The sequence below is a fragment of the Bubalus kerabau genome, chromosome 20 (genome assembly GCF_029407905.1).
Source record: "Bubalus kerabau isolate K-KA32 ecotype Philippines breed swamp buffalo chromosome 20, PCC_UOA_SB_1v2, whole genome shotgun sequence".
In the NCBI taxonomy this organism is placed as follows: Eukaryota; Metazoa; Chordata; class Mammalia; order Artiodactyla; family Bovidae; genus Bubalus; species Bubalus kerabau.
In genome coordinates this window covers 46,251,674-46,274,719 of record NC_073643.1, presented here as the reverse complement: position 1 = coordinate 46,274,719, position 23,046 = coordinate 46,251,674, and the positions used below count along the sequence as shown (strand labels likewise).

Below are 23,046 nucleotides of genomic sequence, written 5' to 3'. Positions count from 1 at the left end.
GGGGCCAGGGCAGGGACGCGGGCACCTCCGCGGGGGGCAGCAGAGAGCGCCCGGCCCGGGCAGGGTGCGGGCGCTGGGGGTTTTCAAGCGCCTCTTCCCGGGAGGCCACAGACTCTGAGCTTCTCATCTCCATCTCATGTTCCCGATGCTCCTTGCCGGGTACCCACCTCCAAACGCTGCCAGGTACTCCGGGGAAATAGGTGGCTCCAGCGACACGGACAGGGATGACACTTGGTGGAGGGGATGCAACTATCTTTCAAGTTAAGCTTTAGAGTGGGAATCGAGGTTTCCTTACCCTGGCACCCTCCCATTAGTTTAATTTTCTTTGGGAGGCTGAAGGGATTTCACAAAGCATATACTTGTTCCTGCAAGGAAAGAAGAGAATGGAAGATGAATGGAGCAAGGAAAAAATACCAACATCATCATCATCATCATAGCTGCCATCATTCACTGAGTGCCTCGTCTGCACCCAGCAAAGTGTGTGCATTATCCTATTTAAGGTAGGACGATGGTGTCAGTTCATTCACATTCATAAACACTTGTAAATACACCTCAGTATAATGTGCACGAGGAGTTGGACAGGATTTGCATTGGAAAAAGCTCCCACCCAACAAGTCTGGAGCCCCAACTGCTACCATTGTCTATTCAGGGAGTCCAAAGGTCATGGAAATCTCCAGATTTGGGCTCTCTCACTGAGTAGTCAATTTGCAGGACTAAAGCAGTGATTTCCTTCCTATTTCAGTGAGTCTTCTGGACGTTCAAATGAAGCAAATCCAGACATGGGATGTCTGGGTGAGCAGAGGTATGGAATCATCCAAGACCAGGGATGACTTCTTTTTTCTTCCTCTCAGAATTCAAATGTTAAATGAAGGACTTTGCCTGTGAAACAGGAGCATGCCTTCCTGTCTCAGCCCAAGTGCCCTAGTCCTTAAGCCTTTCTTTGTGTGTGTAGGTGCATGCCCTCCAGTCTTAACTCTTTGCGACCCCAGGGACTGTAGCCCTCAGGCTTCTCCCTCCATGGGATTTCCCAGGCAAGCATACTGGAATGGGTTGATATTTCCTTCCGCAGGGGATCTTCCCACCCCCAAAATCAAACCCACATTTCGTCTCCTGCATTAGCAGGTAGATTTTTTTTTTTATCACTGTGCCATCTGGAAAGCCCAAACTTTCCTTTTACAACTGGTATTTAAGATTTTTCACAGACTCATGGTCCCTGAGGTCTCTTTGCCCACATCCTCTTCTGTCAGTCACCAAAAAAATCAGCGCTCATTCTATTGACCTGCATGCTCTGTGGACAAAAGCAAGTTACACCTATTGTGTTTAGTTTCCCATGTACATTCATGATACCCTCAAGTGAAAGGTTTGCTGTATAGATGACTATATAAAGCCTTTTCAGGAGTCCTTTGAGTAGTCCTATAATCCCATGTCTTTCAAAATGTGACCAACATTTTATAGAGTACCTTTTATGTGCAGTACTTATGTCTTCTCAACTACTCTCACAAAAACTCTGTAAAATGTTGCTCTCTTTTAGAAAAGTTGGATAACATGTCCAGCTAAGAGTGTATTTAAATTTATGCCTAAGGTTCACTACTCTTGGGCACCCTATCTCTTTTCCTTCAATCCTTGGATTCTAAACAGGAATGCTTGGACTTCATGAGGAGAGTTTGTTTCCCAGAGAGATCTATGGTTCTCAGCAGATTTCTTTCACATTGGGTCCTTGAAAAAGTAATGAATAATTGCTCTAAGGAGAAAGCAACTTTATATAGAACAAGGACTGGAAGCTTTATGGATCTTAAAAGTCACCTTTATCCTTTGGAGACTTAGCTTTCTTACCTGAAAAATTTTTAAAAGCTGAACCAAAGGATCTTAAGATCCCTTCTAGAACCAACATTCTCTAACTTGATATTTAAATATGTATATAAACACATCTGGTATTCAAAATGCTTACAAGTAGCCCTTGAGGGCTAAGGACATAAAAGTGTGAAATGTGTTATGTTTTATAAAACCTGTGCATAACAGGTTTGAGGTGCCATAGGCTCCAGGTTCTTTGTTGGTTTTTTTCTGTTTTGCTTTGCTTTGTTGTTTTTTTACATTTTTCTCCATCATGGTGAACCCTTCCAGCAAGTCAGAGGAAGCACACTTTGTGCAGGTACTTTTTCTCACATATTCATTCATTCATTCCCTCCACAAATAGTTACTAAGAATCTAGTCTGTACTAGTTCCTGCAGGTTCAGAGCCCCTGCCTTCAAGGATTGTACAGTATAGTTAAGTAGACAGACAAGAAAACAGGCCATTACAGTATCTCTTAGAAGGGACAAGGCTCTGAGAATTGTAGGAGCATAAAGGAAGGAAAAATGAAAAGGCTCACTTAAACTCAACATTCAGAAAACTAAGATCGTGACATCCGTTCCCATCACTTCATGGCAAATAGAAAGGGGGATAGTAGAAGCAGTGACAGATTTTCTTTCCTTGGGCTCCAGAATCACTGCAGATGGTGCTGCAGCCATGAAATTAGAAGATACTTCCTTATTGGAAGAAAAGCTATAGCAAATAGAGACAGCATATTAAAAAGCAGAGACATCACTTTGCCAACAAAGGTCTGCATAGTCAAAGCTATGGTTTCTCCAATAGTCATGTATGGATGTGAGAGTTGGACCATAAAAAAGGCTGAGTGCTGAAAAATTGATGCTTTCAAACTGTGGTGCTGAAAAAGACTCCTGAGAGTCCCTTGGATTGCATGGAGATCAAATCAGCCAATCCTAAAGGAAATCGAACCTGAACATTCACTGGAAGGACTGATGCTAAAGCTGAAGCTCCAGTGCTTTGGGCACCTGATGCAAAAAGCTGACTCAATGGAAAGACTCTGATGCTGGGAAAGATTGAAGGTAAACGGAGAAGAGGGAAACAGAAGATAAGATGGTTCAATGGCATCACCAAATCAATGGACATGAACTTGAGCAAACTCTGGGAGATAATGGAGGACAGGGAAGCCTGGCATGCTGCAGTCCATGGAGTCGTAAAGAGTTGGGCACGACTTAGCAATTGAACACCAAAGGGAAGACGATCAACTTTTTGCCTTGAGGTTCATAAAAGACTTCCCAAGGAAATGTCATCAAATTTGCTTTCCATATCCAACTTTCCTGCCCTATCCTGTGCTCAGTCTGAAGCAGCAGTCTGGATGCTCTGTGAACCCAACCAGAGGAGATCAAATCTGGTGGACATTGGCCTCTGGGTGAGTTGTCACAGACTGTCTCCACAGTATTTGAAACTGTGCCATGAGAATAAGTCAGCCAGTTGGTACTGAATGGTGAGCTGGCAGACCATGGTGGTCCAACTCAGAACCATGGCACCTAAAACCATGATGCCAAGGAAAGCTGGTCTGTGGAAAGGAGAATAGAGAGCCATATAGACAGAAACCAAGATGCCTAAAAGGCCTGAAAGACTTAGATTGTTAGCTGTTTACTTGATATCCCCAGTATAGGTATCTAACTAGCATCCCAAACTTGATTTTTCCTAAACAGGACTCTGGATTTTTATTACTACATATCAAGCCTCTTCTCTTTCAGAGTTGCCCATTAGATTAACCACACCACTATTTAACTAGTTGCTCAGGTCCAAACTGAAGTGCAACTCTGATTTCTCCTTTTGCTGATTTCATAGCCACCCCACCAGCCAGTTCTGTCAGCTCTACCCAGGGCCATATCAGAGCCTGAAGCAAAAGGGAAACTGTTTATAAGTAACCCAGAACAGTCATTCACCATGAGAAGAATCTAGTTAGCTGAGAAACAAAATGCCTAAACAACTCACAGTTATCTAGCTTTCTTAGGCATTAGGTAATGTGTCAGTTCAGTTCAGTTCAGTCGCTCAGTCATGTCCGACTCTCTGCGACCCCATGAATCACAGCACGCCAGGCCTCCCTGTCCATCACCAACTCCCGGAGTTCACTCAGACTCACGTCCATCGAGTCAGTGATGCCATCCAGCCATCTCATCCTCTGTCGTCCCCTTCTCCTTCTGCCCCCAATCCCTCCCAGCATCAGAGTCTTTTCCAATGAGTCAACTCTTCACATGAGGTGGCCAAAGTATTGGAGTTTCAGCTTCAGCATCAGTCCCTCCAATGAACACCCAGGACTGATCTCCTTTAGGATGGACTGGTTAGATCTCCTTGCAGTCCAAGGGACTCTCAATGTGTACATATCTCTTTACAAGATAGATTTTAGTTCAAGAGAAGTATCACTGGACTGCCACAAAAGAAAAAAAGGCCCCATTACCTGATCAACTGGCACCTCTATCACTACAACTGATTGGCTCAGAAATAATCACCTGACCCTTAGGAAGCCCATCTATTGGCTCAGCTAAGCCAATCTAAGCCAGTTCTCTCTGCCAAAAATATTTTAAGAATTTTGTAGCCCTAAGCATCATACAAACATATCAAAACCCAACATTAAAAAATATATATCCTTTTCCCTGTAGAAATTTTTTAAAGTTTTCTTTAACTTTGCTTTTAAAATTATTTGACTAATCCATTTTATATACTTGTGGCTTTGTCCATAATTATCAAGCATTCTCAAGAATTATTGTGAGATGAAAAGAAAGATCTAACTTACAGTTGTTTTCAAATGAAATGTGTGTAAATGTGTAAAGCCATAAATCTGTGTTCTGTAGATATTTATAATTAAACATTAATTCCTCATTTACAGTTTTCTGTATATCTGTAATCTCAAGGCATGCAAGTCTTTCAGAAGTTTGTAAAAAAAAAAAAAAACAATGTTGATTAAATTCAAAATTATATCCATTTATTTAGTTCCTTGGTTTCCAGTAACTTTACATTTCTGTGATTCTGGCTACTCATGAAGTCTGACCACCTTTGCTGTCCTTGGGTTCCATGAGAGGCCCCTGTGTCCTTCCAATAGTTATATACCTTCTTTTTTCTGTCTCAGGTAGCCTGAGCAAGTTTCTCTTCCTTGCAGCCCCAAGTTCTCCCAGAATTGGAAAATCAGCTCCCTAGTGCAATGGCGACCCACTCCAGTATTCTTGCCTGGAAAATCCCATGGGCAGAGGAGCCTGATAGGCTGCAGTCCATGGGGTCGCTAAGAGTTGGACACGACTGAGCGACTTCACTTTCAGTCTTCACTTTCATGCATTGGAGAAGGAAATGGCAACCCACTCCAGTGTTCTTGCCTGGAGAATCCCAGGGACGGGGGAGCCTGGTCGGCTGCCATCTATGGGGTCACACAGAGTCGGACACGACTGAAGCGACACAGCAGCAGCAGCAGCAGCAGCAGTGCTTAGACAAAGCCCTTCAATCCAGTTCATCAGACTGCAAGGAGATCCAACCAGTCCATCCTAAATGAAATCAGTCCTGAATATTCATTAGAAGGACTGATGCTGAAGCTGAAACTCCAATACTCTGGCCACCTGATGCGAAGAACTGACTCACTGGAAAAGACCCTGATGCTAGGAAAGATTGAAGGCAGGAGGAGAAGGGGACGACAGAGGATGAGATGGTTGTATGGCATCACCAACTCGATGGACATGAGTTTGAGCAAGCTCCAGGAGTTGGTGATGGACAGGGAAACCTGGTGTGCTGCAGTCCATGGGGTTGCAAAGAGTCTGACATGACTGAGCAACTGAACTGAACTGAGCTTCTCAATGTTCCGGCACTGCTGAAAATGCCTATATTCATCTGTTATCTTTACAGCTCAGAATCTCTCTGAGCAAGGGAAAAACATTTGCCCAAAGGGTCGGTTCTTGGGAGAGAAAGCATAACAAGCCACCAGTAATGCTTCCCTGATGGCTCAGACGGTAAAGAATCCACCTGCAATGCAGGAGACCTGGATTTGATCCCTGGGTTGGGAAGATCCTCTGGAGGAGGGCATGGCAACCCACTCCAGTATTCTTGCCTGGAGAACTCCTTGGACAGAGGAGCCTGGTGGGCTACAGTCCATAGAGTGGCAAAGAGTCATACATGACTGAGCAACTAAGCACAGCACAGCACAATGTTTCTTGAAACCAAAATGGTCTCCTTTACCCAACTTAACCAAGGATCTCGAAACTCTACAAAATACCTGCTTTAGGGTACATATTTGAAAACTCACTGAGATAAATGTCTGAATAATCATGCTAAGTGCTCTATACATATAAGCCATTATTCAGTGATAGAAGAATTGTTCATGTGAATTTGAAGAGTGGAATCACAGTTGTATGGCAAAAATAGATGTTATGGCCCATTAATCAGCCTGCCTCAGGACAGGGGCCAGTGCTAAAGGTAAAACAGGGCCTGGACCCAGGAAACAGGGGAGGGTGCTTGTTTCCCTTCCAAGTGTTGGGTATATATCCTACCACCTACAAAAGTGGCTCAGATTACTGAATGTTCTACCACCAAGCAACCCTTCAAAGCTTCATAACTTACGTTGCCAAAAATTCATGTCTTTCTTGAGACAGACTTTGGATCCTGTTCTGAGAAACAGAATTCTTTTCCAAACAAAAGCCTTAACTACACAATTAAATGAAAGGGAATGAATTTGCTTGGAGGAGAAAAATGAAAGAAAACAAGTTATTTTAAATGATAAAAATATGTAGTCAGTTGGCAACAGCTTTAGAATGACTGCTCCTTGTTCTAATGAGATATGCTATCAACTGAACATTTAAGTTACTTGTTTAGGACCTTTTTTACTTAACCTTTTAAAAGAAAAAAAAATTTTTTAACTTACAAAAGAGGAGCTGGTTATAAAATAAAAGGCCAGCATTCCAGAAGAGGTGAAAATCTACCCTCATAGACAAATTTTAACAGCCTAATATATATTCTCTTGGGTTTTTTGAATGTATATTTTTAACAAAAATTGGGTCTAGTTATGGTTTTGACTTTCAGTATCACTTATACCCTTCTAGCTTTAGACCTCACTCTTCTAGCTTCAGATATTTTCACATTGTATCCCCTCTTTGGCCACAGTGGTTGCTACAAAGGCTAAACATGTGGCCACAGTCAGACCAATCAGAATTCTCTCCTGGGATTTTTTTCAATAGGACCTCTGCTTTGTTTTGTTGTTTTAACTTTTTATTTGGTATTGGGGTATAGCCGATTAATAATGTTTTGATGGTTTCAGGTGAATGGTGAAGGGACTCAGCCATACATATACATGTAGCTATTCTCCCCCAAGCCCCTCTCCTATCCAGGCTGCCGCGTAACATTGAGGAGCTCTGTTCTTTTCTAGGCAAGGAGCTATAACGATGTGATAACAGAGTTGGCAGCATCCATGACTCCACTGCCATGGAAAAGTTTCTCCATGGCTGTCTACTACCTGCAATCAAGAGAATCCTCATATACATATTCTTCTGCAATTTTATTTTCAGCTAAAACTACATCATGGACAGATTCCATGTCAGGGCACATCTCCCTCTTCCCTTTCAATAGCTGAATATAGTCAATTCTGTGGATGAATGTTTGTGACTTTTTTCTAGCACCAAGAACATAAGAAGGTTTTACAAGTGATAAACACAGAAAAATATATTCAGACAGAAGAGCTGTAGCCACATCTTAAGTGATGATGATTGTTATGCAAATGAGGGACCAGCACTAATAAAGTTTAAGTAGCACTTATTCCCCAGCCACCCATGCAGGACTCATTATCCTTGCTTTAGTGAGACTACTTTGTGCCATTTAATACCACCTCTGCTAGATGACTAAGGCCTATGCCTTCTGCATCCCAGTTTCTCTACCAATCTACTAGTAAATTTGAACTCATCCATTCATTCCAAGGATCTTTAAACCTCTGTTAGAGGAACATTTTGAGGGAAGTTGAGAGGAGGTATACATTTGCATTAGGTATCGAGGCCTGGAACCATAAGTACTGCTGCTGCTGCTGCTGCTGCTAACTGGCTTCAGTCGTGTCCGACTCTGTGCGACCCCATAGACAGCAGCCCACCAGGCTCCGCCTTCCCTGGGATTCTCCAGGCAAGAACACTGGAGTGGGTCGCCATTTCCTTCTCCAATGCATGAAAGTGAAAAGTGAAAGTGAAGTTGCTCAGTCATGTCCGACTCCTAGCAACCCCATGGACTGCAGCCCACCAGGCTCCTCCATCCATGGGGTTTTCCAGGCAAGAGTACTGGAGTGGGTTGCCATTGCCTTCTCCTACTGTCTAATTTGAAGGGCTAAAGATCTGATACCCAGTGTTTCAACTGTGCAGTTTCCAAGACATAAAGAGTTAGACTTCGGCTTTGTGGTCCACAGTGAGAGAATCTAGTCCTAGTCCCTCCCTTTATGATACCATGTGTTCTTGGACAATTTGCTTAACCCCTCTCAGCCTGTTTTCTCATGAGAAAAAAGGGAGATAGATGATTAATAGTACTTGTCTCACAAGCAACTTGAAAAAATTAAGTAAGAAATTGAATAGGAACTCCTATGACTGTGTTGGGCCCATAGTAAATGCTCAATAAATAGACATTAGAATATCATCTTCATGATATACAGTAAATTCAGTTGTCTGGGATGTATGCTGTTTCCACTTTGCAAGTTTTTCAACTGCCAGTGTGACTTTAAAAAACTGTTCTTTTTAAAGTTTTAGAACATGCTTGAAAAGCTGGGTGCTAGCCAGGATACAGTTGGAAGCAAAACAGTCCTAAAAATAAGAAAAAGATGCATGACTTTTTAAATGTTGGGTTTCTCTTTAAAAGCAAAATTATACTGTGAGTAAAGATCAAAATTCACTCTTTCTGTGACCTCGTTCAAAAATGAAGTTTATTGGAGCATGATGCATGTCAGATGTTGTTTAGAGTGGCATGTGCCCTTCTCATGACATATGAACATACGCTGCACGTCTGGAGTTTTTTCTAGCAGGTGTTTCAGGCTGAAGAAGGAAGACAGGCCTACATTTGACTACAACACTCACAGTACTCAGGCCTTTCCTGGATTATGTTCTACAAAGTACAGACAGGTACAAAAAGGATAATTTTCTAGAGCCGTAAAGCAAATAGTTTATGAAATAGAATTCAAAAGCCTTTCCTGTAACAGTTTTGAGGTCTCAGAAATTCAGACTAATATCCATAGAAAATCCACAGTGGAAGATACTGCAACCTGATTTGGGATCTGATTTAATACATTCTAAGAAATGAGCTCCTTCTTGCCATTGCTTATCACCCTCCTTTCCCACCACTCGGCTTAGTACTTCTGTCCAGCTTTAAGCCTCAATTCAGCTGGCATTTCCTCCGCAAGCTCTCCCCTGAGCCCTCAGTTAGGTACCTGTGGTATCAAATCGCATTGCCCCCGTGCTTCTCTATGGCTCTTACCGTGACTTTAGTCGAATAACTGATGATTCATGATCTCAGTGCTCTTCACTTGACTATATGCTTCAGTTTCATCGGGAGTAAGTGCTGACCCCCATGTCAGGTCCACTGTCATGATTCAATAGATACCTGTTGAAATTTGAGAAGAAAAAATCTTTTATCCTATGAATTTCAAGTCAAAGAATGGAAATTCAAAGTGCAGCTGATTTTCTAAGTAACTCTCCTTATGAAGATTAGAAGAATGCCTTTATACAAAGTAACCCAAAAAACCACACAAAACTATAGCATTTGGTGTAATATCATCCATAGTCTATGAAATTAATTGGTTATCAGGTTCAGGTGAAAGAAAGTGATAATTATAACAATTAGCACTAACTGGATGTGTAACTGGCTAGGTCCAAAAAATAATTAAAAGAGAGGGGTTTCAAAGCCATAGCTTACCTCCCTGCAAAGGAACACTTAAAAATAAGGGTTCTAGACAAAAGCCAAAGTGCTTAGCAGGTCACTGATGCTGCTGCTCACCTTCTCAGCAGCAGCTGCTACATTAGATTTTAACATAACATTGAATAGAAAAAAAAAAATCTGAGAGAGCTTCTCCTACCCAGGGCCAAGTAGCATCTGATTTAGCTCCTCTCTGTGAGAGAAGATGCATTTATACCACAGGACTGTCCATTCCATTATTAAAAGTCAAAGGCTTAGGTCATTTTTTCCTATATGAAGACCAAAGTATGTCTGACTCTACCCATCGAAACCAGAATGAATGGATGTGTGAATATATTAATATTCATGAATTCTGAAACCCAAATGAGGCTTATTGCTCTATTCTAAAATAGAGTAAACCTCTAGGTTTCTTCATTCTGTCTGTGAATTGTGAGCAAGAATTTGGAGGCTTTTGTGTGAGTATGTGTATGTGTGTGCAGGTACCTTTGTTTAACAGAATTGTGTTTTGCCACATCAACATAAATTGTAGTGGGTTTATAAGATTCTGAAGGCTTACTCCACTGTAATTATTTTTATAACCTTTGTAAATTCTCAAAGTCATTAAAAATCAAAATGCTTCAACAAATTAAATTGTGGATTAGACCCATAGATCTGCCTCCTCTTTAATAGAAGACAAAGGATGGAAAAGAATCAAATGTTTTGTCTGTTTTGCCACAGCCCAGAACCTTTCTTATTTGGGCAAGGAACTACGCACCATAAGGAGTAATTCTTTCATTGCTTCTAATTGTAGTAAGTGCCCAATATGTCCTGGGTCTCCGGGAACATGGCTAACACTTGCCTCACCTTGCAATGACTGCAGATGAAGTGTGGGTGAGGGCGTGAATGGCGGGCATCACCTCCACACTGCCTCCTCCTCTAACCTTACAGTTGAAAGCAGGTGCCCACTAACATCAGCGGGCCTGGAGGCTCTTTCCAACAAGTGTTTGAGAATATTAGGGAAGCTCAGATATTGAGTCATTCTTGGAAGATATTTTAGGGGAAAGTGGGTTAGTCATTAGGGAACTATGGCTTTGGAGACCAAGAAACACCCGAATTCCACCCAAGTTCCAGCTCTAACTAAACCAGGTGACACTGGTCAGCTTACTCAGCCACTCAGTAGAATGAGGATAACATCTCATACAGTTGATCTGAGGATTCCATGAGCCAACTGATAGAAAGCTTAGTGCACTGCCTGGCATAAAGTAAATACTCAGACATGTTATCTATACTGATACCCAGGACAATCTCCACACCTTGATTTAATCATCAACAGTGGGGCACCTACATGTCTGAGAAGCCCCTCTACACCAGATAAATCTAATGTGTAGCCAGGGCAGAGAACCCCCGGTACAGTTTTGAACCAAACACTGACCAAGACTGAGAAGGGAACATCTGAGAAGGGGACGTATATGATGAGCAAGACAATTACATGCTTTGGAAGGAGGAAGAATGGGTCAGATGGTAAGGAATCTGCCTCCAATGAAGGAGACCCAAGTTCAATCCCTGGGTAGGGAAGATCTCCTGGAGAAGGGAATGGCAATCCACTCCAGTATTCTTGCCTGGAAAATTCCATTGACAGAGGAACCTGGAGTGCTACAGTTCATGGAGTTCACAAAGACTCAGACACGACTGAGTGACTAACACACACAAGGAATTCAGGATTTGCCGAGGGTTTAAAGGCATTCAGTGGGGAGTTATTGAGATGGAAAAGAAGACGGCTATAAAAGTCTTGGTCATAGACTGAGCTAGGTGATGGCAGCTTGCTTTCTGTTTCAGATATTGGTGATGGTGTCTGCCCACTGCCTCAGAAGTCCTGTCTGAGTTCTGTGCAGATGAGCCTCTGATCCAGAAGTGATGGAGCCACTTCCACTGGGTAAGGTTCTGAGAGACCAGAGGGCAGAGAAGCTGGTCTGAGGTCCAGACAACGAGGGACAACACTAACAACAGTGATGGTAATAGCCACCACTTTCAATATACATACTTGCACCAAGCATTAACAGACTTATAAACAATAACAACAACCAGTTCAGTTTGGTTCAGTTGCTCAGTCATGTCTGACCCTTTGTGACTCCATGCACTGCAGCAATGCCAGACCTCCCTGTCCATCACCAACTCCCAGAGCTGATTCAAACTCACGTCCATCGAGTCGGTGATGCCATCCAACCATCTCATCCTCTGACGTCCCCTTCTCCTCCTACCTTCAAACTTTCCCAGCATCAGGGTCTTTTCCAGTGAGTCAGTTCTTCGCATCAGGTGTCCAAAGTATTGGAGTTTCAGGTTCAGCATCAGTCGTTCCAATGAATATTTCTGATTCACTGATTTCCTTTAGGATGGACTGGTTGGATCTCCTTGCAGTCCAAGGGACTCTCAAGAGTCTTCTCCAATAACACAATTCAAAAGCATCAATTCTTCAGCACTCAACTTTCTTTATAGTTTAACTCTCATATCCGTACATGACTACTGGAAAAACCATAGCTTTGACTAGACAGACCTTTGTTGGCAAAATAATGTCTCTGTTTTTTAATATGCTATCTAGGTTGGTCATAACTTTTCTTCCAAGGAGCAAGCATCTTTTAATTTCATGGCTGCAGTCACTGTCTGCAGAGATTTTGAAGCCCTAAAACATAAAGTCTCTCACTATTTCCATTGTTTCCCCATCTATTTGCCATGAAGTGATGGGACTGGATGCCATGATCTTTTTTTCTCTATGTTGAGTTTTAGGCTAACTTTTTCACTCTCCTCTTTCACTTTCATCAAGAAGCTCTTTAGTTCTTCTTCGCTTTCTGCCATAAGGATAGTGTCATCTGCATATCTGAGGTTATAGATATTTCTCCCAGCAATCTTGATTCCAACTTGTGCTTCCTCCAGCCCAGCATTTCACATGATGTACTCTGCATATAAGTTAAATAAGCAGGATGAAAATATACAGCTTTGATGTACTCCTTTCCCAAACTGGAACCAGTCTGTTGTTCCATGTCCGGTTCTAACTGTTGCTTCTTCACCTGGATACAGATTTCTCAGGAGGCAGATCAGGTAGTCTGGTATTCCCATCTCTTTCAGAATTTTCCACATTTTATTGTGATCCACACAGTCAAAGGCTTTGGCATAGTCAATAAAGCAGAAGTAAATGTTTTTCTGGAACTCTCTTGCTTTTTCAATGATCCAGTAGATGTTGGCAATTTGATCTCTGGTTCCTCTGCCTTTTCTAAATCCAGCTTGAACATCTCGAAGCTCACAGTTTACATACTGTTGAAGCCTGGCTTGGAAAATTTTGAGCATTACTTTGCTAGCGTGTGAGATGAGTGCAATTGTGTGGTAGTTTGAACATTCTATGGCATTGCCTTTCTTTGGGATTGGAATGAAAATTGACCTTTTCCAGTCCTGTGGCCACTGTTGAGTTTTCCAAATTTGCTGACATACTGAGTGCAGCACTTTCACAGCATCATCTTTTAGGATTTGAAATAGCTCGGCTGGAATTCCATCACCCCCACTAGCTTTGTTCGTAGTGATGCTTCCTAAGGCCCACTTGACTTCACATTCCAGGATGTCTGGCTCTAGGTGAGTGATCATACCATTGTGGTTATCTGGGTCATAAAGATCTTTTTTGTATAGTTCTGTGTATTCTTGCCATCTCTTCTTAATATCTTCTGCTTCTGTTAGGTCCATACCATTTTTGTCCTTTACTGTGTCCATCTTTGCATGAAATGTTCCCTTGGTATCTCTAACCTTCTTGAAGAGATCTCTAGTCTTTCCCATTCTATTGTTTTCCTCTATTTCTTTGCACTGATCACCGAGGAAGGCTTTCTTGTCTCTCTTTGCTATTCTTTGGAACTCTGGATTCAGATGGGTATATCTTTCCTTTTCTCCTTTGCCTTTTGCTTCTCTTCTTTTCACAGCTATTTGTAAGGCCACTTCAGACAACCATTTTTCCTTTTTGCATTTCTTTTTCTTGGGGATGGTCTTGATCACTGCCTCCTGTACAGTGTCACAAACCTCCATCCATAGTTCTTCAGGCACTCTGTCAGATCTAATCCCTTGAACCTATTTGTCACTTCCACTGTATAATCATAAGGGATTTGATTTAGGTCATACCTGAATGGTCTAGTGGTTTTCCCTCCTTTCTTCAATTTAAGTCTGTATTTAGCAATAAGGAGCTCATGATCTGAGCCACAGTCAGCTCCCGGTCTTGTTTTTGCTGACTGTATAGAGCTTCTCCATCTTTGGCTGCAAACAATATAATCAATCTGATTTTGGTACTGACCATCTAGTAATGTCCATGTGTAGAGTCTTCTCTTGTGTTATTGGAAAAGGGTGTTTGCAATGACCAGCACATTCTCTTGGCAAAATTCTGTTAGCCTTTGACCTGCTTTGTTTTTTACTCCAAGGCCAAATTTGCCTGTTACTCCTGGTGTCTCTTGACTTCCTATTTTTGCATTACAGCCCCCTATAATGAAAAGGACATCTTTTTTTGGTGTTAGTTCTAGAAGGTCTTGTAGGTCATCATAGAACCGTTCAACTTCAGCTTTTGGCATTACTGGTCAGGATGTAGACTTGGATTACTGTAATAATGAATGGTTTGCCTTGGAAACAAAGATCATTCTGTAGTTTTTGAGATTGCATCCAAATACTGCATTTTGGACTCTTTTGTTGACTATGATGACTACTCCAGCAAGATGGTAGGAGGGGTGAAATCACATTTAGGGTCAAAGCCCATACCCGCCAGAGATGCTCAGAGGGCTCAGACACACCTTGTGCACACCAGGAGCTAGAGACTCCACAGAGAATGAGCCAGAATTGTGTTTGAGTGTCTCCTGCAGAGGTACAGGTCAGCAGCAGACTGCTGCAGGGGCAGGGGCTCTGGGTGCAGTAGACCTGGGTATGGCATAAGCCCTCTTGGAGGAGGTCGCCATTGGCCCCACCATAGAGCCACCAGAACTTACACAAGACTGGGGAAATAGACTCTTGGAAGGCACAAACAAAACCTTTGTGCACCAGGACCCAGGAGAAAGGAGCAACAATAACAATGATAGCTGATATCCACTGAGTACTTACTACCTGTCAGGCATTAGTCTAACCACTTTATAAGCTTAGTTTTATTTAACCTTCAGAGCAATCCTCTGAAACACTATAAGAGGAAGGAAAACTCAGAGAGGTCAAGTGAGTCACCGAGTCTCCCATAGCTATAAGGTCAGGCTCTCACTGGGTCGTCTACCTTCCAAGCTCCTGACCAACTGCTAGACAACGAAGACACCTACCTTCTGACACATTCTCTACAGCTCTGAAATGCTCATCCTAGCCTTCGAATAAGCAACTGCCTCTCAGAAGGTGCTGCCCACATAGCTGCAGGATATAAATTTGTACCAACCTCTTCCAAGTGGGCTGTAGTTGGGTGTTCCAATTTTAATTGTCAACAGCAGTGCCAAAGTAGTTCTGGCCATTCAACCTACTTTGTCTGAGATAAGGCAGCTTACAGTCTGTCAAAGCAAATGCTGCAAAACACTTAAAGACTGAGGGTAGGGAGAGATAGTCTCAGTTGGGAACAAAAGTCAAAGTATACATTTCTTCCCAGCTTCTGTTAAAACATAAAATGACAAACAAACCTCAGCTTCTAGACAGTGGGAACTTTTTCCAGGTTATCAACAACTGTGACATGTTTTTGAGTGTCTCTGGTCTTCCATGTCTGGATTCATAGTTTTGAGGAAGTGCATAATTAAAAGTAGCCCTATTCAGGCCTTCTCTGGTAGTCCAGTGGTTAAGAATCTGCTTTCCAATGCATGGGACATGAGTTCAATCCCTGGTTGGGGAACTAAGATGCCACATGCCAAATGCCACTGGGTAACTAAACCCCTTGCCACAACTAGAAAGAAGCCCCCAGGGCCTCAAGGAAGATCCCCAAGCGCTGCAAAAAGGTTCCCATGCGATGCAACAAAATCCCATGTGAAGATCCATGCCCGCCATGAAGAAGTTCCCAGCAGAGGTAACAAAAATCTCGTATGAAGATTCATGTGCTACAGCAAAGCTCCCAGGTGCTGCAACTAAGACTGTTTCAGCCAAATAAATAAATAAAATATTGAAATAAAATTTAAAAATTAAAGTAGCCCTATTCACAGCACCTTCACCTCAAGGGACTGAAGCACGTAGATGTCAGAAGAAAACCAGAGAAGACAATGAGATTTCTGGCTCATCGCTGCCTTCAAGACTTATCTTTTGACGTGTACTCACCTGTACAATTACAGGTAAGTAATTGTACTACAGGGGGTTCATTAGAGAAAGCAGAAAATAGGATGGCAGGCTCTTTCATAGTGGCCGTCCACAGAGGAAGATCTGGAGATAAATAAACCTTTATTCTATTGCTGGATTTCATTATGGTTTGAGGCTGTTCCCTGCTGCAGAACTTGTCCATTGTGGCATTTACAAGCCTCTGGAACTTGACGTTAATGATTGCTGTTTGTGCATTTTAGCTCTCCATCTATCTAATGTGTCATTATCCTTACAACCTTTTAAGGAACAGAATGCTGCTTTTATCCCCATTGACAAATAAGGAAACGGAGGCACAATGCTTACTTAGCTTTACATGGCTGGGAGTAGAATTAGGACCTCTGATCTCTCCAATAAATTCATAGCCAACCATGTTTATACAAGCTTGGACTGACTTGAAGCTCCTGTCTTGAACACTCTTTGAAAGTAGGTGGGATATGAGCCTAAATAAAAATGCATATGAAAGCTTCACCTCACTTTACCAGTCAGGGAAGGGGAAGATTTAACAAGGGAGGACTGGGTGTTGCATTTGGAGGACTCATTATTCATTGACCACCTGTGCACCCAGCTTTGGGCCAAGTGCATTACATACATATATGTCCTCATTTAGGACTCACCACAGGGCTTCCCAGGTGGCTCAGTGGTAAAGAATCCATCTGCTAATGCAGGAGAAATGGGTTCATTTCCTGGGTTGGGAAGATCCCCAGGAGAAGAAAATGGCAGCCCACTACAGTATTCTTGCCTGGAGACTTCTATGGACAGAGGTGCCTGGCAGGCTGCAGTCCATGGGGTCACAAAGAGTCAGACATGACTCAGCAACTGAGCATGAGCACTCACCACAATCCTTAGAGGTGGGACTTAGTAGTCCCCACTTGCAAGATGAGGGACCATATCCCACAAAGTGACTCTCCCCACAGGTGGTCATTCCTAACAGCAAAGCCATTACTGCTCCCCCAAAACACCATATTGCCACCTGATGGCAATTGGTGGATTGAGGAAAGGAAAGGCACTTGATTAAAGTAATTCAGTGGTTTGAACCTTAAAAGTACATCATTTTAAGATTTTGCATGCTAAAAAGAAAAATTGGGCACATGTTTTTAAGGAGCATTCAAATTATTTCTACATTTCCCATTGCTACTCATAGCACAGTGGTGGGATTAAGCATTCTGGCTGATTTTAAAACAGGAGAACTTTTCTAAGCCTCAGTTTCCTCATCAGTAAAATAGAGATAATATACCACTTCCCAGTGTTGTGAGAATTGAATTATATATAAAGCATTTAGTACAACTCTTGTTAAGTAGTGGGTACTCAATGAAACACAGCTGCTATCTTATCATAGTAATATAATGATATTGGTAATAGTAAATAAGAGGGAAGTAACTGTAATAAGCAAAATATTCTCATTTCAGATTGCAACTTTTTATTTTCTTTTTTGTTAATAAGTATTTCTCACTGATGGGTGTTTCATTGGTGTTTTCCCCTAGAAGCTTAGATTTGTGACTTTGGTGGGGAGGGTTCAGGAGTCATACAATGATGACTGCTTCTGCTAGGAAAACAGAAAGTCAGGACAGCATGAACAGCAGGGTAGAAAGACATGATTTATTAGCTCTTTTCTTCTTGCAAAACGAGTGATGCAGGTGCACCAAATAAGGACCAGGCAGGAGATACCAGGTTTTCTTCATTTAAGAAAATGATGTTGGAGCACGGCATACAGAGTGGTGAGGGGGATGGACTTTCTTGTTTAATGAGGAACAACGGTAGGCAGTGCTGGGGGCACCTCTAGTGTCTGAGCACCCTCACTACTCAGGAAGAAACAGCAGCAGCTCCAGCTGACTGGCCCCCAAGGCTGTTGGAACTGTCCCAAAGCTAGGACTGACTGCTATTCTTCAAGAAAACAGAAAAACTCTGCTTGCCTACATCCAGGTACATTACTGTTCTGTTAACTTGTCTGTGGATATATGTCTTATACAGGTTTAAGATCGCATTTTCACATTATCTTCCTGACCTCAGGGGAGTTTTTGCCCTCTCTGAGCCATGGTCTTATCTATAAATTGGTTATAGTAAGAGTAAGCCATTAGTTTTAGTAATAGTAAATTCCTTGTGAAGTGGACACAAACTACAAATAAGAAGTCAGTCCTTATGTGATATAGTTCAATTCTTAGCATGTTAGCTTTGATGGTAAATTGAAATCCACATGGAAGCATAGAAATAAAAATACAAGTAAGTATTCTGCTGCTGCTGCTGCTGCTAAGTCACTTCAGTTGTGTCCGACTCTGTGCGACCCCATAGACGGCAGCCCACCAGGCTCCTCCATCCCTGGGATTCTCCAGGCAAGAATACTGGAGTGGGTTGCCATTTCCTTCTCCAATGCATGCATGCATGCTAAGTCTCTACAGTTGCTGCTAAGTCACTTCAGTCGTGTCCGACTCTGTGTGACCCCATAGACGGCAGCCCGCTAGGCTGCCCCATCCCTGGGATTCTCCAGGCAAGAACACTGGAGTGGGTTGCCATCTCCTTCTCCAATGCATGAAAGTGAAAAGTGAAAGGGAAGTCGCTCAGTCATGTCTGACTCTTAGTGACCCCATGGATTGCAGCCTACCAGACTCCTCCGTCCATGGGATTTTCCAGGCAGGAGTACTGGAGTGGGGTGCCATTGCCTTCTCCGAAGTCTCTGCAGTTGTGTCCAACTGTGTGAGATCCCATGGACAGCAGCCCACCAGGCTCCTCTGTCCACAGGCTTCTCCAGACAAGAATAGTGTGTTGCCATGGCCTTCTCCAAAGTATTATGAGAGATTACCTAATAATATGAACCATGTGTTAAATAATATATGTGAGAACTTGAGTTGCCCCTGTATAGGTGTTTATAAAGATGGATAAGGAATATAGAGTATATGTTGGAAACTAGGATGGAGGAGCCTGGTGGGCTGCAGTCCATGGGGTTGCTAAGAGTCAGACATGACTGAGCGACTTCATTTTGACTTTTCACTTTCATGCATTGGAGAAGGAGATGGCAGCCCACTCCAGTGTTCTTGCCTGGAGAATCCCAGGGACAGGGGAGCCTGGTGGGCTGCCATCTATGGGGTCGCAGAGAGTCAGACACGACTGAAGCGACTTAGCAGCAGCAGCAGCAGCAGGACAAATTATTGCTTAGGCTCAAGTTACTGAGAAGAATCAGCCACTGAAAATAGCAGTAGTTGAATCTGGTTTTGTTTGTGAAACAGTCACTCTGGAATCTTCCAAAGTGGCAATCAAGCAGGAACATTGTTTTTCACTGTGTGGAAATCAGTGAAGACCACCCAAATGAGAATAAGCAGAAGCTGTTAATTCAGAGTTTAATACAGCAGGGAATCAGTCATTATCACCTGAATTTGGCAGTTTCTAATGCAAGCATTAGAGAAGCAAGGTTTATGATGTTTGGAAAAAAAAGGGGGGCCTCAGGTGTGCCCTTATTGGAGCTAATTCTGAATATTAAAGCTGTGATTGTTAAAAAAAAAAAAAGTTGTGTTCAGAAATAACACAACTTTGAAAACACCGAGAAAAGGTTCTGACAACAAACTAATTGACACAGTGTCACACAACACAGTAACTTAAACCAAAAAGTTCTTTGGGGCCTGGATCAGCTATAAAATTCTTTCATAGTAGATAATTATCGATAGTGATTGGTTTTAGGGGGAGGCTGCTTTGGGGGTTTTGTTTTTACCAGTTTATACACTGCTTCTTAGAGTAGCATTTCCCCCAAGAGTCAAAATGCATTCCATCAAATGCTAGCCCCATGCTCCTGGAAGAGGAACTGGATACCATAAATCTCAAAGAATCCCAATGATCGTGAGCAAATGAAGTTTTGCACTTTATAAACTTGTCTGTATTTAATTGGGTATTCGCCAGTTATTGCTCCATGAAATCCTTTTGTACTTTAACACTTGTTTAAATCCCGTGAAACTCATGTTCCAAAGAAGGGACCATGGTTCTCAAATTTTCATGTTCATAAGAATCACCTGGGGAGCCTGATAAAACAGATTTCTCAGCCTTCCCCTGGAATTTCTGATCCAGTAGGTCTGGGTTTTGCATTACTGTGAGTTTTTAGAAACTCATACTACTGACCCAGGGACCGTACTCTGAGAATCATCACTCTGAGATATGTAGAATTACTCAGCTCTACCACTTTTTTTTTTTTTACTACCAAGCTATCAAAATCCATAGCATGTTAGATCTGAGATGGAATTTGCTTTCATTTATTCAACCAGTATTTATTGGGCACCAACTATTTGTGAGGCACTGGACTAGGCAGTTGGGATAAGTGAAGAAACACTAACATGCTATCTATCCTCTCAGAGCTCAGAATATAGTGGTAAAAAACTAAAACCAATAAACATGATTGCAAATTGTGGTAAGAACCACAGAGGAAAAGGCGAGCATGGATGGGGAGGGATTAGCAGGGCGAGCTTAGTTTATGTTGGTCTGATAGGTTAAATGTGAAACTCCTTGCAGCTCTTCCCAATAAGATCAGGCTTTCCTACTCCTTGAATCTGGACTGCCCTTGTAAACCCACTTTGACCAACAGAATGTGGCAGAAGTGGTGTTATGCATATTCTAGAACCAAGGCATCAGTAGGCCTTCAGCTTCCATTGTCACCTTCTTGGAACCCATCCTATAAAGAAATAGGGATAAAAGACTCTGTGGAGAGAGACCCACTATCCCAGCTGAGCCCAGCCGCAAGTCCACCTGCCAGCTGACTACCAACACAGGAGTGAGCTCAGGTGAGACGAGCAGAGCAACCATTTGGCTCATCCACAGAATCATGAGAAATGATAAATACCTGTTTTTTGTTTTTTTTTTAATTTAGTTGTGGCATGTGGCATCTACTTCCCTGACCAGGGATCAAAGTTGGGCCCCATGCACTAGAAACACAAAGGCTTAGCCACTGGTCCACCAGGGAAGTCCCAACACTTGTTTGAAGCCTCTAAGCTTAAAGGTGCTTTGACATGAAGCAGTAGGGAACCATGCAAGGGCTCTGGGAGAAAGGTCATTTAGACTGAAGACTGAGTAGAACTTGGGAAGGAGAAGAGCAGAGAGCATTCCCAGCTGAGAATGGTGGAGTCCTGGCTCAGAGTGGGCAGCTCTCAGCTTTCCCAAGAACTGAAGGGAGAGCCCCCCAGGAGTAGGTGGTCGGAGGGGTGGTGGCTCCTGTGGTGAGCTGTCCACACACTTTCACCTCTTCAAGACTGAAGCACTCAGTTCCCTGGCTTCTTGCTGGCAATGACGACTGACTGCATTCAGCTGATCCCTCTCTGGGAATTGACTTGGCTGCGGAGAGAGCTGCCTGGCCTAAGGTCATGACCCTCCTGGGCCATCCTGCACCCCGTGACAAGTCTAAACGTGTATGTGGGGGCAGGACAGATGCTATAAAGACTGGCCCCTTGCCACAGCCGTTCCAGACAACACCAAAATTCCCGGGGGGATCAGTGAGACGTTTGTTGTGACTGCGTCACAGTTCCTTTGCTGCACCTGACCGTTGCTGCTTCTCTCGCTCGCCGTCTGTATGGATGCCACGTACCCCCCAACAAACTTCCTACATGCCAGCTCCATCCCAGAGTTGCCTCCCTGGGGAACCCAGAGCATAGGTGGAAGGCCATCTGGGGGAACTACTTCAGTAACACAAGAGAAAGAAGAAGCTAGTGTACATTAATCATAGTGGCTTTGGGAATGGAGATAAGCAGACAGATTTGAGATGAAGAGGTAGAACTTGGAAAATACGTGGTTATTTGAGAAATGGGGAAACTGAAAGCAAAATAGGATTACTAATAGTGCCACAATGAGCCTTACTAAAGCCCAAGGCAAAAGGAAAAGTCAGTAATACTAATCTTGGCTTTAAAATCTTGGTATTTTGTTCATTGTGGGTTTTTTGCACTAATTTTGCCTTTTTTAAATGTTATTTTTCTTTGGTAAATTTTTTGACACCTTCTTAATTCTTGCACTAAAGACGTATACCTTAATCACCTCACTCTCATCTTAGTCCTGGGAAATGATTATTGGTTAAAGACAATAAGTGTTGCAATAATTTGTTATTCAGCAATAACTAGTGTGCCAGCTGTCAGGCCTTTGAGCATTTAATCTCTCAAGGCCTCAGTTTCTTAACCTATGAAATAGTGATACTATCATATTTCACATGGTTATTTTGAAAGTTAAATATTTCAGGCAAATATATTGAAACACATAGTGTTTTGATGTGTCCACACTTACCATCAATAGAATCTTAAGAGTTAGATTCTGATTTTAAAATACCAGAGAAATATTGATCACATTTTTCAGAATACTGATGAGAATTTCCTGTTCTATTTCTGAAACGAGTTTTCTTATTTTCTCTAATTTTCAATATCCTTTCCTGGAAACTCCCACGGACATTGGAGCCTTGGAGGGTTATAGTCCATGGAGTCACAAAGTGTTGAACACAACTGACTGAGCTATGAGCTCGCACACATGCGATCTTCTCTGCATATATACTTTTTTTTTTTTTAGTAATCTGTATGAACCTAAGTCTAGAAATGTAAAGAGGGATAATGTCCAGTTGCTTCAAAGCAACTGGTAATGTTTGCTGTTCCAAATGGAGAAAAGGCACTGTGGGGTACTGTCTGGATTACCATTAACACTTACTGAGGGAATGTTAGGGCGCTGGGGCAAACCCATCACACACATTTTGTCATTTAATCTTCCGGGCCACCTACAAAGCAAGCATTTCCCAATTCCCCATTTCACAGGTAAGGAAACTGAGGAAAGTAAGCCCTTTGCCCTGTAGTACAGCTAAAAGGCATTTACTTCACACCAGTGCTTCAAGGGCTCTACAGCATATGGATAATTTATAAGTGGAAGTGTTTCTCTCCGTTCCAGCTGTGCCTTTGATGGGGCAAATCACCTTTCCATTGCCCACAGCAAAAATCACATCTGGGTGTGTGCACCCCAAGTACTCAGAGTGTTTCATCCCTTAAGAGTTAGCCCTTTCAAAGATATTCATAATCTGAATCGTAGGCT

At 42.6% G+C, this 23,046-nt stretch overlaps 1 protein-coding gene and 1 long non-coding RNA gene across 9 annotated transcripts in view; both read left to right on the top strand.

Moving 5' to 3' along the window:
* Nucleotides 1–104: 104 nt before the first annotated feature.
* On the top strand, nt 105–7,825 carry LOC129635302 (uncharacterized). The gene is made up of 4 exons (XR_008706212.1): nt 105–183; nt 373–500; nt 743–802; nt 7,214–7,825. It is a non-coding gene; the product is annotated as an uncharacterized LOC129635302 (long non-coding RNA).
* A 9,876-nt stretch (nt 7,826–17,701) lies between these two features.
* Nucleotides 17,702–23,046, top strand: part of CCDC66 (coiled-coil domain containing 66) — a 132,214-nt gene continuing 126,869 nt past the window's right edge. For all 8 annotated transcript variants that reach the window (XM_055558171.1, XM_055558175.1, XM_055558177.1 and 5 more), the window contains exon 1: nt 17,702–17,943. The gene's annotated coding sequence lies outside the window, so the exon portion shown is untranslated. The remainder of the gene's footprint in view (nt 17,944–23,046) is intronic.